The following is a 13,811-nucleotide window of genomic DNA, read 5'->3' as shown; positions in this document are numbered from 1 at the left end:
TGATCTGGATCCCTAAGCCCCTAAAGCAGTAGGTGTGGATTGGCAATGACAATAGCAGTGGTGGGACAATCCTCTGGCTCCCAAGCAATCCATGTGGTTGTTAATGGTAGCTGCCCAGTGCTCAGGCCCCTAGTTACTGCATGCATGTTACTGACAGCTATTATGGTAGTGGCAGGCTCTGTGGGCCTGATCTCAGGCCCCAGGGAGGAATGTTCAGGTGTTAATGATGGTGAATGTGGTGAGGAGATCTCCAGGCCCCTAGATGGTATCCTCTGGGGGTCAGGGTTGGGTGTTTGAAGCCTGGGTGGTTGGGCCTTTCCTACACAATAGTGTGTGTAGGAACTTACTGTGGTAGGTAAGTACAAGATGACGCCTGGGACTAAGGCACAATGTGAGGGTGGTGGTAGCAGTGGCTACACTGTGGTCCTGCTTCCAGGAAGGGGAAAGTTGATCTCAGTGGCAGCAGTTATGTATAGGTGACTGGAGAGCATGTACTTTGGCCCAATGTAGTGGCTATAAGTGGGGTAGCCTTTTCTCAGAGCACTTTTAAATGTGCTTTGGCCCTGAAGGCAGTGGGTTTACTGCCAATGTCTTGTACTTTGGCCATGATGGCAACAGCCAACAGCAATGCCTTGCTGTGAGCAGAGGAAATCAGTGAATCCCCAGAGATGTGGAGATGTAGCAGTGGTTGGGCCCCAGGGCAGGATACAGTCTGATAGGGGTTGGGCTCTCAAAATGGCACCTAGCTGTAGCTGCTTAGATCTCAAGATAAGGGTGGGACCCAGCATGAACTTCTTTCTGGAACAATGCAGTCATGGCCATGACCATGCAGTTCCCTATGTTAGTCTCAGAGCCCACATGGGTCAAGGGGCTCTCTGGTGGCTAGGATTGTAGGAGTCTATGGTGGGAATGTGGATAGCTGTGAGTCACTCACTTACCCCTGCCCCACAATGGGGACCCTTTCCAGGCTCCTAGCCAATCCTGGCCAAGCAGGATGCCTCACTTCCCTCTCCTTCCTTGACTTAGACATTTCCTGTCACTTCTCTGTTGAAAACCAATATTCCCTCTTAGATGATCTATCTGAACTGTATTTACTTGGTATTTTGGTTCTTCTTTGTGGCTCTGATCAGCCATTTTGAAGTCCCTTTGTAAGTGGTAGACAGTTACAACAGGGGTACTTGAAGGATGCTATGGGGAACAAGATGTAATCTCTGCCCTTACATAAGATTTAGGTAAGCAGCACAAGTTACACTATCCAAAATATACTCAAAGGACATTTGTTGAATGTAAGTGATTATAAACCCAGGCATATTTTCTTTTACTTTTCATGTCTTTTTCATTATGCGTGGCTGCATTCAAGTAATCCACCGTTCAGTCATTATTCTGAAAATATTTGTGTTTTGGGGGCCATAGTCAAGTTCTAGTCTACTAATATATTCATTTAAATTAAAAACTCATTTCAATGTCTCTTGATGTGATAATAAAATAAAAACCTATTAATTTTAATTTGATTTTATTTTACTGTTTTAATTTGCAAAACACTTCATACTTTTAACTTACATCTTTCCTGTAAGATGAAATTAATAAGTCAAATGGAAATAAAAAGATATAAGCCACATACATTTAATTAGATTAGAGTAAACAAATGAACCAGAGGGCTGTCCTATCCCACTAGATTACCAACAATTTTGATTTAAAATAAGGGTAATTAGCTATCCAAAATATTTTTGAGAAAATAAACAGAAAAAGAGCTAAGAATTATTAAAGTGGGCTAGCAAACAACAATATTAGTATGGATAACATTCCAGTCCAATGAATGATATGGAATAGTTTGTTTTTTCCATACATCAACCTCAAAAATTTCTTATGATTCCACTACACACTAATCTACTTTAATAGTTTTTCTAGATTTGGCACCTATTAATTTAGTCATACATCACATAAAGGTAGTTAAATTAGTGATTTTCACCCTGTTGTCCAGTGGATAATTTAGGAGATTTGCACTGCCCTAAAAGTCATATATACATGTTTTTAGATATATGTGTATACACTGTTATGAAGGTATCTTCTGTGGCTTTCTTTCTATTTTCAAGTGAATCCATGATCAAATCTAGTTAAGGAACACTGATTTACTTTCTTAGTTTATTCTTGCCTTCATCAAGCTTCAATATTTGCCCATGATTTCTTATTGTATGTTAAATCTGTAGACTGTAACCAGATGGCCTGCATTTTAAATTCCTGCTGTAACATAATGCCCTTATGTTACATTGGACATGTGATTTAAGTATGTTAATTAGGGATAATAATAATACCTATGCTATAAGAGTATGGACAATATCAGGTGACTTAATGAAAGTAAAATGCCTCCATTAGTACCTGTAACAATGTACAATATAAGAATTAGAGTTGGCTGGGTGTGGTGGCTCATGCCTGTAATCCTAGCACTTTGGGAGGCTGAGGTGGGTGGATCTCTTGAGGTCAGGAGTTCAAAACCAGCCTGGCAAACATGGTGAAACCCTGTCTCTACTAAAAATACAAAAAAAAAAAAAGATTAGCCAGGCGTGGTGGCAGAGGCCTGTAATCCCAGCTACTTGGTAGGCTGAGGCAGGATAATTACTCAAACCCGGGAGGTGGAGGTTGCTGTGAGCTGAGCTGAGATCGTGCCACTGCACTCCAGCCTGGGCAACAGAGTGAGACTCATTCTAAAAAAAAAAAAAAAGAGTTATGCAAAGACTATGAAAAAGTAAGACAATATTGTATAAGAGTAAGTATTATGTCATTCTTACTCTAAAAGCCCATGATGCCACCATGCATTGAAGTGCTATATCCACATGATGTTCTCCAGAGCACTTGCACTTGGAATTGCTACAGATATTTAATAAAAACTGTTAAAAGAACAAATAAGCTTGAAAAATACTGCATATTTTTCTTCCTGAAGATTCATAATACATACTAGTATCTTATGGCCTGTGAAGATTTCTTAAATAAATATGTTTAACATTTTTTAATCATATATTTTCCACCACAGAAACCTTTTGTGGAGTAAAGACCTATTATTTGCTTGTGGAGTTCCTAATTTAAGTAACGTAATCCTACTCGATGGTAGTCACTTCACTGCAGATAATGAGATGGTCCCAAAGTCTAGTTTATTCTTCAGTTAGTATCATATAAAGATGAACTTAGCCACAGTATTTGATACAGTAATTTCCAAGGTTGATTGGGTCAATTACAGAGCTCTTTATTCTTGGAAAGCTGGGAAAAACAGAACGTCCTCTCTCACACATATAAAATGCACACACGTACAGATTTCATGTGAAATTGTCTGGACTTGGAGTTCTGATCATAAATCATGTTAGAAAAGAACAGAGTTAAAGCTAACTGGCTAGCAGTCTTAACATTTTTATAGTTTACTGTAGCTACTTGAGCTACAGAATCAGCCGGATATTAGATACTTACCAAAACCAGCATCAAAATATGTGGTTTAAATGGACGGTGTAATGTGTTTGTCAATTCTATCTTTGGGATATTTATATTCATTTTATATTTTTTCATCAAAAGTAAGTGATTCTTAGAGATGCATAGATTAATACAAGGCATATTATTCAAGATTTCTAAAAAACACACCACGTTAGTTTCGTACAGCTTCCATAACAAATTAGCACAACGTGGTGGATTAAAATGACAGAAATTATTATATTATAGTTATAAAGGCTAGAAATTCAAATTCAAGGTATCAGCAGGGCCATGCTGCTTCTAAAGGATCTGGGGAAGATAATGCCAATTTCTGCTCCACCTAAATAGATTTTTCTGAGTAACTCTGTCTTCCTTCTCCTCCTATAGGAAAAGTGGTCATTGGATTTAGAGCCCAATCTAAATTAAGTATGATTTTTATCCCCAAATCCTTAACTAAATACATCTGTCACGACCCAATTTCACCATAAGGTCACACTCTGAAACTAAAGTGGTCATTAAGTAAACAGGGAGCAGTATTTAACTAACTACAGTATCTCCTAACAAATATACCATTAATTTTTGGTATTTGGAGAGGCTATTTGGGTAATTAGGATTCTTATATAGTTAACATTATACAGTTAGTCTTTTATACAATTAACATGGACATTGGTAAAAGTTTTAAAAAGTAGAAATGTAATCTGATTTTCTTTGCATTACACTATGAAAGAATGCAGAACACATCTAGGCACATGAGCTCAAGAACTTCAGGGACACATAGTTTCAGATAATTTGATAAAGCCTAAAATATAGTATGTATGTTACAACACAATTCATGTGCAATAAAAGGAAAGAGATTGTTTTGATAACAGCTTGAAACTTGCAGAGATCATCCACCTTTATTTTTTTTTTTTTCTTTTTGAGACAGAGTGTTGCTCTGTCGTCCAGGCTGGAGTGCAGTGGCATTATCTTGGCTCACTGCAAGCTCCACCTCCCAGGCTCATGCCATTCTCCTGCCTCAGCCTACGGAGTAGCTGGGACTATAGGTGCCCACCACCACACCTGGCTCATTTTTTTTTTTTTATATTCTTAGTAGAGACGGGGTTTCACCATGTTAGCCAGGATGGTCTCAATCTCCTGACCTCGTGTTCTGCCCACTCTGGCCTCCCAAAGTGCTAGGATTACAGGCGTGAGCCACCGTGCCCTGCCATAAACTTTCAACACATCAGGAAATGCAACAATGAGCTAGAAGAAAAAGAAGAAGTACAGTGATTGGGATTGCATTTGAAAACTTGGAAGTTTAGCAACCTAACCTCCCTGCCATGCTTTAACTCAAGTGCTCAATACATGCTCACTTCTCTAAATCAATTTAAACATGGGAAAGAAAATGTGTTACATTGTTATAGATCCAAGAATTTCATAGCCAGTCATGATATACGTGAAGCTGGGAAACATCAAGAACATTAATACAATCTGCACGTTCCCCATGGCAATCCAGAAAACAGACAGTCTTCAAAACTCCATAGCTTATTCCTAGCCAGGAATACTACACTTTATTTTATATTAGAATCAAAATGCTTTTTATTTTAAAAGTTATTTTATAAACAATATAAACCAACTTCTATTTTGAAAATATGTTCTGTGTCCACAAATAATGTGGCATTAACCAAAATTTGAAGATGCTTTAAAAGGAGCTCATTTCAAACACATTAGAGTATATTGAGCTTAAAGTATTAAACAGAGGCCAAATAGTAGGCAAATAAAGATTGAGCCATCCTACAGAAAATGTTTAGAGTCATTGTTTACATATGCAATCCCTTAGTATTTGTATTAGTCCATTCATACACTGCTATAAAGAAATTCCCTGGAATGGGTCATTTATAAAGGAAAGAAGTTTAACTTATACTTCTGCATGGCTGAGGAGGCTTCAGGAAATGTATGATCAAGGTGGAAGGGGAAGCAGGTGCCTTCTTCACAAGGTGGCAAGAGAGACAGCATATGCAAGAGAGCATAGAAAACTGCCTTCTAAAATCATCAGATCTTTTGAGAAACCACCCTCATGTTCCAATAACCTCCCACCAGGTCTCTCCTTCAACACCTGGTGATTACGATTCAAAATGAGATTTTTCTTTATTCTTTTTTCTTTCTATTCCTCACACCAGCTAATCTGAATTAAACTGTCTTCAAGGTCACTGATTCTTTCTTCAGCCAGTTCAAATCTGCTGTTTGGGCCAAAGAGTGTATTTTTATTATTTAGTTGTATATTGGCTTCAGAATTTGTAACTTATTCTTTTTGAAGATAAGTTCTATCTCCTCATTGATGTTCTCTATTCAGTGAGAAATCACTCTCATTTTCCCTTTGCATTTTAAAATACAGTGCAGGGGTCTATCCTGCAGACCCCAGCTGCATGACAGATGAATAACTTACTCAGACATCAATATTCAGTGAAAGAGCAGGCTGGGGGCCAGGTCCCTGACTGAAAGAATTGCAGCAGCTGCCGCCCTGACTAGCTGGCCCTGCAGGAATTTATTCAGCACACATTAAAAGACAAAGGCTTTGAGTCAACACAACTAGAGGGTAATTAACCTGGTGGCCCTTCCCCCCTGCCCCCCCCCCCCCCCAGAGAGCCATCCTGCCCCTGAAAGATCAAAGGTTAGTTTTAGGACCACATGAGTAAACAAGTTATTTAGATAGATAAACTCCCTTACATTCGTTTGTACTACTTTAAGCTGTTTACTTAACGTAAGAGAATTAGGCTACCTTCAGCCAGATCTATTACTGAAGTTATGCAACCCCCAACCCCAAGGCCTTCCAAGAGGTTTGTGTCTTTTTCTTATAACTATCTTAAAATTTTTTTCCACCAGCCCGCCTGAACTCACACAATATGGTTTTCTTTAATTTTTAAACATGTTTAGTGTAGCTGATTTAAAGTCTTTGTCTGTTGAACTCAATATTTGGACTCCCTCAGGGACAGTTCTGTTGATAGCATTTCCTCTTGTGATTGGGCCATACTTTCTTATTTCTCTGCATCTTTTGATAGGAACAGGGGGCAGATAAATTCTAGGCAGAAAAGAGCGGGTCCCTGACAAAACTTTACCCTCAAGTCAAAAGCCTGAAGCCATGGTGCAAAGTAAGAACTTTTATTCCTGTTTTTTCCACCCGAATGTTGTCTTTTCCTAAATTACCCATGGCCTGCCCCACCCTTCATCCTGTGCCTATAAAGACCTCAGACTCAGCTGGCAGAGATGAGAAGCAGCTAGACTTCAGGGACTAGGGCTGGACGTTGGAGAGAAGTGGCTTCATGTCATAGGGACAGCTTGATGGTGTAACTTCAAAGAATAATCTGACTGGAGATGTCAGGATTTCAGGGGAAGATTACCTACCTGCTCCATCCCCTTTTCAGCTCCCCTTCCCACTGAGAGCCATTTTCTTCATCAGTGAAATCCCCCACATTTACCATTCTTCAATCCATTTGGACAACCTCATTTTTCCTGGATGTTGGACAAGAGCTTGGGAGCCATGATGTGGATACAAAAGGCTGTCACACTGGCCCTTTGCCCTCACTGGTGGAGGGTAGCCACCACATATGAAAAGGCATAGGACTTACTGAGCTATTAACACTTAAGCTATCTGCAGATGGCAGAGCTAAAAGAGCACTGTAACATGCCCTCTGGGACTTCACACGCTCTGCCACCAGATGCTGCCGCAGGGCCTGCATGGAATTTGGTCCTCCTGGCACCCAAAAGGGCTCGCCCTGTCTCCTTCACTCACCTACACACTCCCTCCCGCAAGGGGTGGAACACAGTGGGGCTGAGTGGAGTTTGCTGCAGCCTGAGCTGAAGCTGCTGGGTGGTTCTAGCACTCATGCACTCCAGTTCCCACCTCATTTATTCACTCACTCCCTCCCACAAGAAGTTGAGAGCAGTGGGCTGAGTAAATGAGGTGCTCTTGTCACAAGTCCTGTTAAAAGGTCAGGGAAATACCCTGCTTCATCTAGTTGACGTTTTAAATAATACAACATAACAACTCTGAAAAGGAGCCCCTGGATTTATTGTATGTAGTTTTTGAGATTGTCGTTTGATTAGTGACTTTCCTGGACCAATTCTGTAAAGTCTGTAGTCCTTGTCACTATACATATACTTTGGTAGACAGTCAATAAAATCTCTGCTTGATTGGCTAAAAATTGAATAGATTTACCTGACTATCTTGAATTAATGTCTTGGTAGACAGTCAATAAAATCTCTGCTTGATTGGCTAAAAATTGAATAGAGATTTACCTGACTATCTTGAATTAATGTCTGCCAGAGTTTGCCAGTAGGTCTTGTGTGTGTCATATGGCATGTTTTCAGAGCTCCAGCAGGAAATTTACAACTCTGCCTTAGCCTTCACTTCTTGGTGGTACAGAGCTTCAAGATCAGCCATAAGTAAAATATTAGCTCTCTTTAGATATTTCCTGTGTGTTCCCACAACCATACACTTGCTTTTATATTCCCAAAAATACCTGAGAGTTTTTGAAAGTCCCATTTGGACAATGCATTCCTCAGTTTCTCCTTTCCAGTTTTTACATCTGCCTCCTGTTAACCCAAACTGATATTGCTGCCTTAAGCTTCTGTGATGTTAAAAATTCCCATGGACAATTTTCAACGGATGCCATGAGAGTAATGATATTCAGACAGGGTGAGCTCTGATTCAGATTAAAAACATGTCCTGAAGTTAGAGCCTTTCAGGGAGCTTCCCAGGAGGTCAAATTGTGACAGTTCTCTCAGGCTGAGGTTTTTGGGGAGCGCCATTCCCTTTCTTCCTCCTTTAACATCTGTTAGGCCATTGGTTTCTATAGGTACTCCATTTGCATGGTCTTTGGTTTTCTGGGCTACTGCAGACCTGGGGAAAGCAGGGTGGATTTGGGCAAGTTAAAATGATGCAAATCTTGCTGTTGTAACTGAGACTTACCATTTTTCCTTGAATAAATGTTCTTTAGTTTATTTCAAGCCTCTTCTTAATTTTTGGATTCTAAAAATGGTAATTTTTATATTTTTGCAAGTTTTCTTATTGCTTTTTTAAAACTTGGATTTTGAAAGTCTTTATTCTGGCATTCCAGAGTACGTCCTGTCCATCTAACCTAGCATCCCATTCACAGAGAAAAAATTCACCTGCCTTTCAGATACTATTGAAATTAATCTCACAATGTGTGATAGGCAGAAGGAAGTAGGAATGACTATAATTTATTAAATTGTTATAATTTTTGATTAATTGTACTAATAATTAACTTGATTAATTATTAATAAAATAAAATGTTTTTATGTTCATGGCCTTCCATGAGACTTGAATTATACCAGGATACAGACATACATAAAACAGGGTCATTCTTTTGGAAGAGTGCAGACTACTTAAGATTTGGAACTAACAAACATTAATATCCATTGCAATTGGTGCTATGAGGGGATATGAGGGTAATAAAAAATACAGCTTATCTGGGAGGGGGAATAGATGTCCTTTAATGACCTATTTTGTATTTTTGGCTAGCTCTATTTCCTTAAACAGTCTTTCAAACTTGAACTGAAATCTGCCTCTTTGTAAATTTTATCCAATATATTATTCATAAAAAAAGAAAAATGTTCCAATCCAGCAGCAGGTCCCAACTTCTGGGTCAAATTGAATCAGCAAATACTGTCTACTTCATCCTTTTTATTCATCTATTTGTTTACCCTATTTTAGTACTCCAAGCCCAGTGTTCTTTCAGTTTTAAGCTCTGTCATATACTCTTGGTACATCCTGAACATCAATTATATGTCTTCGTTATCAGTAGTGAAATATCTGGTCAGCTGAGCCTTAATGTCACTTTATGGTTTTCCAATGTAGAATAAGACTAACATCTTATCTTTGGAAAGCATTCATGTTCTTTTGACAAACTGGCACAACAATTATGTATATATTTATTCAAATAAATACTAAGTTTCACAAGGAACAGTTTGCTTCATATTTCCTAATTAATGAATGTACATATCTTTAAGTTGCTTCAGCAAAAGTCAAACGTAGCTTTTAAGACCTAAGTTCTTATAGCAGGATGACCTCTATGTCTAGTATTTAACTACATTTTAATAATAATTTTATGGAGAAAACACCTTTTGTATACTTCGTATGGAAACTTTTAGACAAAAAGAGTTTACCAAGTGAACTCCTTTAGTTCTTTATCTGTAGTATCTACTTAGTATTTATGACCTTAAATGTGTTGTTAATAATGTAATGGTGGATTTCTTTAACTTTCAGACATTAGTTTTTGGAAAAGAAAAATAATCTTTAAATATGAATGCCAGGACTTCAAATATTATTTTGTAAATTGAACCCTGTTTGATGCTATCATAAACTGATTAAAATTATGTCAGGGGGCATAATGTTTTACCAATAGGTGATCCTTTATATGTTTCTAATATAAGTGGATGAAAGTTAGATTTATATTGACCCAGATCAAAACAATTTATTCCCTTGAATTAATTAGAAGATAATAGAGTTTCACAAGCCAAAGAGAATGAGAAAGTATAAGGGAAAAAAAATCCTATACTTTAGAAACCAGGAGATCTGGATATGAATCTTGTCTTAATTAATTACAGGTGTGCAACTCAGGAAGTCACTCTTTCAATGCCTTAAATATCTCAACTGTATAATGGAAATAATTGTTCTTCTCCAGATGATTTCAAAATTAAAAAACAGGTAATATGTATTAAAATGGCATTGTTTCTCATAATATTAGATGTTATTTTTCCTGAAAGCTTAATATATAAAATATTTAATACCAATGAATGCAACTGAAATACTGGAGAGAACAGAATTATGGAATGAATCTATTATTTTTGTGTCCTGTCAACTCATTATTATCCTGACTTCTTTACAAGGATGGCTATTTTTGTTTATGCAGAATGTAGGTATATTATTTCTTTTTTCTCCTCTTCAATTCACTTGTTATCATGTCAATATAGCTTTTAGACCAGAGTAGACATCTGTTTTCCCACAAGTAGCATCCACATGCAGTCACACAGGCATATACTACTTTATCAATTCAACTTGAAGTTGAATATTTTGTGTTACCATTGGCAAAATATAACTTTCTATGTTTAAGAAGAATAAAGAATAAAATTTATGCTGAATGTCAAATATCTTATGTAGAGCCATTTTTTGATGTGTTAAGTGGAAAAGAATGAGGAGCATAAGGATTTAATTTCTGTGAAAAATGTCTGGGTTTAAAAATTAAGAAAGAAAAGCACTTAGAGAACCACATGTTATATTTTGCCAAACTTGAAAGGTATGAAAAATTGCATGATTTATGTGATGAACAGAAATGTGTTTTATTTTCTTTATCCTAATTTCCTTTTATGAAAATAAAGGAACGGTGCTCTGTACATATTTTCCAATTTGCCTAATTTTCTTAAAGTTTGGAATTTTATGATAGATAATTGGGCTAACTTTAAGGACAAGATAAAGCATTTCATCTTCCTTCAGGGCTCGCAGTACAATCTTGTGTTCGGCCAGGATGAACTACTTAGAAAGCCCCAGTGCAGGTCAGTTAGTTCCATTTCCCTCACCTGCCATATTTGGGGCTTTCTTTTTTTCTTTTTCTTTCTTTCTTTTTTTTTTTTTTTTTTTTTTTGAGATGCAGTCTTGCTCTGTCGCCCAGGCTGGAGTGCAGTGGCTCGTCTTGGTTCACTGCAACCTCTGCCTCTGGGTTCAAGCAATTCTTCTCCCTCAGCTTCCCGAGTAGCTGGGAACTACAGGTGCGCAGCACCATGCCTGGCCAATTTTTATATTTTTAGTAGAGACGGGGTTTCACCATGTTGGCCAGGCTGGCCTCGAACTCCTGACCACGTGATCTGCCCGCCTCAGCCTCCCAAAGTGCTGGGGTTACAGGCATGAGCCACCGTGCCCAGCCTAGTGGTGTGCTCTCACTGAACGCTCTGCTCAGCATATTCTTTTCTTCCCTATTTAACTGTGTGTTGTTTTATGAGCTGTTTGAATATGCAATTATGATTATCCAAGAGTATCAGCATTGTAACTCCTTGCTTATTATATAGGTGGTGATTAATTAACATATTTGTTAAGTAAATATTATACCATGTCTTATAGCATATGTCTTAATAAGCAAATCAGCATGATATTGAGCAGACATTTATTTTTTTACCTTATTATGCATTTTCCACAACAATTTAACAACGAAAATTCTGATCCCCAATGAGTCTATCTTTTAACTCTCACTTTTTATATTATACTTTTAAATCAAACCTTTAGTATTGCATAATACTTAAAGTACTTAGTAAATACCATTTTGAAAGATCTGTAGTCTAGCTTCTTAGCAATTTCAATAGAAAAGCTGAATTTCATTTACAACTGATAAAATATTGAAAACATTGCAAAGTCCAAAAACAGTTTCTTTGAAGTTATAAACAGAAGAGGGTTATAAAGTTGTATGAGAAACCATCAAAATATTTACTGTAGAGTTTCTCCAACCTTCGTTATTTTTAAAGGCCAGAAGGTAATACTAATAGATTTGAAGTTATTATAGCAGTAGTCAAACTAGTGATTATTTTCTTGACCAATTTTTCAGGTGGTTGCCATATGTTTGGCTTCAATACATACAGTTTTTGATTTACCTCTGTGGCATATCAATCACTTTATAATGAAAAAATTTTTCTTAGAATATGTGCTAGGGGCAATGAGTGATCAGAAAATTGTCCACAAAGAGGTAAGATACAATGTGAAGGTGGCTAATGTGATTCAAATGAATGAAAGAAACATTTGTGGAGTTGAGTCCAAAGTAAACTTTTAAAATTCACAATTAGCCCAATGTACATAGATTGGAACCATTTCAGAATGAACTGTATACATGATTGCCATTTTGCCCCCAAAATAGTAAAGTGTACTTTTTCTAAGAATAAGGCCATACTCATATAACTATGAAACATATAAAAATGAAGACATTTAATTTTGATATAGCACATTTTAATCCATACTTTATAGTAAAATTTTACTAATTATCCTAATAATGTCCTTTGTAGACATGTTTTTTCACAGCCAAGGAACCAATCTAGAATGATGTATTTCAGGTTTTTCATATCTGTTTGATCACTTTCTTTAGAATAGTCTTTTGACTTCTTGTCTTATATGAAGGTAACAGTTTTGAAGAGTACAAACAAGTTTTTTTGTAGAATGTTCCTTAGTTTGAGTTTGTTATTTCCTAATGATGAGATTCAGATTATGCATATTGACAGATTATGAGTATCAGATGCTTGTATTGTGTCCTTCTTAGTGCAACATATAAAAAGGTACACGGTGTAGGCTTGGCCCATTTCTGATGTTAAGTTTGATGTCTTTAATAAAGTAATGTTTGTCAGGTTTTTCATTTTAAATTACTATTTTTACCATGTGTGAGGGAAAAGGGATTTGTGGAAAAGTACATTGAAATGATGTAAGTATCATAATCTTGATCAAACTTCTACCACAAGTTTAAGTATCCATCTCTGTTATTACTGTTCTAATGCCACCATTACTTCTGCATATATTGGTTGACATATCACTATAAAGAAAACAAACCTTCCTCCCTCTCTCTGTCCCTCCTTTCTTTCCTTTTCTTTCTTTCTTTCTTTCTCTTTCTTTCTTTCTTTCTTTCTTTCTTTCTTTCTTTCTCTCTCTTTCTCTCTCTTTCTTTCTTCTTTCTTTCTTTCTTGCTTTTCTTCTTTCTTTCTTTCTTTCTTTCTTTCTTTCTTTCTTTCTTTCTTTCTTTCTTTCTTTCTTTTCCTTCCTTCCTTCCCTCCTTCCTTCTTTCTTTCTTTTTCTCTCTACACATATATATTTTATAATCCATTATTTCCATTATTTTTTCATTCTCAGATTTCTCTAGAATTGGACAGTGAAACTCCATTTATATTGTCTGCTCTGTCATCACAACACTTTCTTGAAGCACAACCTTAAAAAGTGATGCCAAAGAGCCAATATCTATGGAAAGAATATTGAGACAAAGAAAACGGAAAATTTGGAAAGGCTGGGAAGTCCAAGATCAATTTGTTTGTGTATGTCCTATGTGGAGCAGATCCTAATCACAGAAGGGGACTTTTTGCTGTGGAATCTCTCTCAGGCTTCTTTTAAAAGGGCACTAATCCCATGAGGGCACTAATCCAACAGCATGGGGATTAAGATTTCAACATAAAAATTTTAGGGGGACAAAAACATTCAGACCATCGCAACAGACATAACAACACTTTGGTTATTATTAAAATGGAATAAAATAATACTTGCAAATCTCGATATATGTCCCTTGTTGGTGATAAGGATTAATATTTGATAATGATGTCTATTGGTATATAACCACAGGCAT

This window comes from Symphalangus syndactylus, chromosome 16 (genome assembly GCF_028878055.3).
Source record: "Symphalangus syndactylus isolate Jambi chromosome 16, NHGRI_mSymSyn1-v2.1_pri, whole genome shotgun sequence".
Lineage (NCBI taxonomy): Eukaryota > Metazoa > Chordata > Mammalia > Primates > Hylobatidae > Symphalangus > Symphalangus syndactylus.
This window is presented reverse-complemented; position numbering follows the sequence as displayed.